A 5,000-nucleotide genomic window follows, 5' to 3' on the forward strand; every position below is an offset into this window, starting at 1 on the left:
CACATCTTCAAATTTCTGCCGTGCCAATGCCATTTTTATGGCTTGTAAATTCATACAATGGTCCCCTAAGCCTTCACGTGAAGTTTCGTTGGAAGATTACTCGTTTTCTATTTTTCACGATTTTCGAAACTTTTTGCGGTTCGTGATTTTTTAGAATTTTTTTAGAAGGAGTTTTGGCCCCAAATTTTGTGGACGTGATCCTTCTATTTTTGTTGGCATGCACAAAAAAATTCAGCTAAAAACTCGAACCGGAGAAGATTTCGTGACCGTTTGAAAAAAGTGTCCCCATTTCAGACACTTGAACGGCTACTGGCAGCAAACCTGTAAAATCTCAAACGCTCTTTAAGGGGGTGTGAGTTCTCAGAGGTTTGATGAGGGATAGGGGGCCAACACAAGGGCCAAGTACCAGCACCCATCGCACGTCATGTGCGCACACCCCCCCGGCCCCCCTCCCAATCGCCGGAACCCCAATGCCGCCGGTCAGGTTCTCCGGCGGTACTCCGGCGATGCTCCGGCGATGCTCCGGCGATGCTGTCCCGAGTGAAAAAAATGCGGCACCAGCACATGCTGGAGCCAAGCATGGGCACCGTGGCTCAAAATCGAACTTCGGCCAAGGCCTCGACCATCAATGGCACATGATGACGCATGGTGATGGCACATGCATCGACCATCATCGGCATAGGCTGCCCTTCGGTACGGGCACTTGCCTCGACCGCCATCGGCACAAGCTGGGCCCTGGTGTGGGTTGTTGCCTCGATCACCAGCGGCACATGCTGAGCCTTGGTGCGGGCGGTTGCCTCGAGCACCATCGGCAGACCCTGGGCCCTGGTGCGGCCGGTTGCCCCGATAACCATCCGCACACGCTGGGCCCTGGAGCGGCCGGTTGCCTCGATCACCATCGGCAAAAGCTGGGCCCTGGTGCGGGCGCTTGCCTCGACCACCATCGGCACACGCTGGGCACTGGTGCGGGCGCTTGCCTCGACCACCATCGGCACACGCTGGGCCCTGGTGCGGGCGGTTGCCTCGATCACCATCGGCACACGCTGGGCCCTGGTGCGGGCGGTTGCCCCCAGCACCATCGGCACACGTTGGGCCCTGGTGCGGGCGCTTGCCTCGACCACCATCGGCACACGCTGGGCCCTGGTGCGGGCGCTTGCCTCGACCACCATCGGCACACGCTGGGCCCTGGTGCGACAGGTTGCCTCGACCACCATCGGCACACGCTGGGCCCTGGTGCGGGCGCTTGCCTCGACCGCCATCGGCACACGCTGGGCCCTGGTGCGGGCGCTTGCCTCGACCCCCATCGGCACACGCTGGGCCCTGGTGCGGCAGGTTGCCTCGAGCACCATCGGCACACGCTGGGCCCTGGTGCGGTCGGTTGCCTCGAGCACCATCGGCACACGCTGGGCCCTGGTGCGGGCGCTTGCCTCGACCACCATCGGCACACGCTGGGCCCTGGTGCGACAGGTTGCCTCGAGCACCATCGGCACACGCTGGGCCCTGGTGCGGTCGGTTGCCTCGATCACCATCGGCACACGCTGGGCCCTGGTGCGGGCGGTTGCCTCGACCACCATCGGCACACGCTGGGCCCTGGTGCGGCAGCTTGCCTCGAGCACCATCGGCACACGCTGGGCCCTGGTGCGGCAGGTTGCCTCGACCACCATCGGTAGCCTCGACCACCATCGGCACACGCTGGGCCCTGGTGCGGGCGCTTGCCTCGACCACCATCGGCACACGCTCCGCCCTGGTGCGGTCGGTTGCCTCGAGCACCATCGGCACACGCTGGGCCCTGGTGCGGCAGGTTGCCTCGACCACCATCGGCACACGCTGGGCCCTGGTGCGGGCGCTTGCCTCGACCACCATCGGCACACGCTGGGCCCTGGTGCGGCAGGTTGCCTCGAGCACCATCGGCACACGCTGGGCCCTGGTGCGGCAGGTTACCTCGACCACCATCGGCACACGATGGGCCCTGGTGCGGGCGCTTGCCTCGAGCACCATCGGCACACGCTCGGCCCTGGTGCGGTCGGTTGCCTCGAGCACCATCGGCACACGCTGGGCCCTGGTGCGGCAGGTTGCCTCGACCACCATCGGCGCCTCGACCACCATCGGCACACGCTGGGCCCTGGTGCGGGCGCTTGCCTCGACCACCATCGGCACACGCTCGGCCCTGGTGCGGTCGGTTGCCTCGAGCACCATCGGCACACGCTGGGCCCTGGTGCGGCAGGTTGCCTCGACCACCATCGGCACACGCTGGGCCCTGGTGCGGGCGCTTGCCTCGAGCACCATCGGCACACGCTGGGCCCTGGTGCGGCAGGTTGCCTCGAGCACCATCGGCACACGCTGGGCCCTGGTGCGGCAGGTTGCCTCGAGCACCATCGGCACACGCTGGGCCCTGGTGCGGGAGCTTGCCTCGAGCGCCATCGGCACACGCTGGGCCCTGGTGCGGCAAGTTGCCTCGAGCACCATCGGCACACGCTGGGCCCTGGTGCGGTCGGTTGCCTCGAGCACCATCGGCACACGCTGGGCCCTGGTGCGGCAGGTTGCCTCGATCACCATCGGCACACGCTGGGCCCTGGTGCGACAGGTTGCCTCGAGCACCATCGGCACACTATCGGCCCTGGTGCGGGCGGTTGCCTCGACCACCATCGGCACACGCTGGGCCCTGGTGCGGGCGCTTGCCTCGAGCACCATCGGCACACGCTGGGCCCTGGTGCGGGCGGTTGCCTCGAGCACCATCGGCACACGCTGGGCCCTGGTGGGTTTAGGCACATCTTCAAATTTCTGCCGTGCCAATGCCATTTTTATGGCTTGTAAATTCATACAATGGTCCCCTAAGCCTTCACGTGAAGTTTCGTTGGAAGATGACTCGTTTTCTATTTTTCACGATTTTCAAAACTTTTTGCGGTTCGGGATTTTTTAAAATTTTTTTATAAGGATTTTTGGCCCCAAATTTTGTAGGCATGATCCTTCTATTTTTGTTGGCATGCACAAAAAAATTCAGCTAAAAACTCGAAGTGGAGAAGATTTTGTGACCGTTTGAAAAAAGTGTCCCCATTTCAGACACTTTAACGGCTACTGGTAGCAAACCTGTAAAATCTCAAATGCTCTTTAAGGGGGTGTGAATTCTCAGAGGTTTGATGAGGGATAGGGGGCCAACACAAGGCCAAGTACCAGCACCCATCGCACATCATGTGCGCACACCCCCCCGGCCCCCCTCCCAATCGCCGGAACCCCAATGCCGCCGGTCAGGTTCTCCGGCGGTACTCCGGCGATGCTCCGGCGATGCTCCGGCGATGCTGTCCCGAGTGAAAAAAATGCGGCACCAGCACATGCTGGAGCCAAGCATGGGCACCGTGGCTCAAAATCGAACTTCGGCCAAGGCCTCGACCATCAATGGCACATGATGACGCATGGTGATGGCACATGCATCGACCATCATCGGCATAGGCTGCCCTTCGGTACGGGCACTTGCCTCGACCGCCATCGGCACAAGCTGGGCCCTGGTGTGGGTTGTTGCCTCGATCACAATCGGCACATGCTGAGCCTTGGTGCGGGCGGTTGCCTCGAGCACCATCGGCAGACCCTGGGCCCTGGTGCGGCCGGTTGCCCCGATAACCATCGGCACACGCTGGGCCCTGGGGCGGGCGCTTGCCCCCAGCACCATCGGCACACGCTGGGCCCTGGTGCGGGCGGTTCCCTCGACCACCATCGGCACACGTTGGGCCCTGGTCCGGGCGGTTGCCCCCAGCACCATCGGCACACGCTGGGCCCTGGTGCGGGCGCTTGCCCCCAGCACCATCGGCACACGCTGGGCCCTGGTGCGGGCGGTTGCCCCCAGCACCATTGGCACACGCAGGGCCCTGGTGCGGGCGGTTGCCCCGAACACCATCGGCACAAGCCGGCCCTTGGTGCGGGCTCCTGGCTCGACCACCATCGGCACACACTGGGCCCTGGTGCAGGCGGTTGCCTCGAACACCATCGGCACACGCCGGCCCTTGGTGCGGCCGGTTGCCTCGACCACCATCGGCACACGCTCGGCCTTGGTGAGGGCGCTTGCCTCGACCACCATCGGCACACGCTGGGCCCTGGTGCGGGCGCTTGCCTCGACCACCATCGGCACACGCTCGGCCTTGGTGCGGGCGCTTGCCTCGACCACCATCGGCACACGCTGGGCCCTGGTGCGGGCGGTTGCCTCGACCACCATCGGCACACGCTCGGGGTGGTGAGGGCGCTTGCCTCGACCACCATCGGCACACGCTGGGCCCTGGGGCGGGCGCTTGCCCCCAGCACCATCGGCACACGCTGGGCCCTGGTGCGGGCGGTTCCCTCAGCCACCATCGGCACACGTTGGGCCCTGGTCCGGGCGGTTGCCCCCAGCACCATCGGCACACGCTGGGCCCTGGTGCGGGCGGTTGCCCCCAGCACCATCGGCACACGCAGGGCCCTGGTGCTGGCGGTTGCCCCGAACACCATCGGCACAAGCCGGCCCTTGGTGCGGGCTCCTGGCTCGACCACCATCGGCACACGCTGGGCCCTGGTGCGGGCGGTTGCCTCGAACACCATCGGCACACGCCGGCCCTTGGTACGGTCGGTTGCCTCGACCACCATCGGCACACGCTCGGCCTTGGTGAGGGCGCTTGCCTCGACCACCATCGGCACACGCTGGGCCCTGGTGCGGGCGCTTGCCTCGACCACCATCGGCACACGCTGGGCCCTGGTGCGGGCGCTTGCCTCGACCACCATCGGCACACGCTGGGCCCTGGTGCGGCAGGTTGCCTCGAGCACCATCGGCACACGCTGGGCCCTGGTGCGGTCGGTTGCCTCGACCACCATCGGCACACGCTGGGCCCTGGTGCGGGCGGTTGCCTCGACCACCATCGGCACACACTGGGCCCTGGTGCGGCAGGTTGCCTCGAGCACCATCGGCACACGCTGGGCCCTGGTGCGGTCGGTTGCCTCGATCACCATCGGCACACGCTGGGCCCTGGTGCGGGCGGTTG

Source organism: Durio zibethinus, unplaced genomic scaffold (genome assembly GCF_047325235.1).
Source record: "Durio zibethinus cultivar Kanyao isolate XHJ-2024 unplaced genomic scaffold, ASM4732523v1 HiC_scaffold_390, whole genome shotgun sequence".
NCBI lineage: Eukaryota > Viridiplantae > Streptophyta > Magnoliopsida > Malvales > Malvaceae > Durio > Durio zibethinus.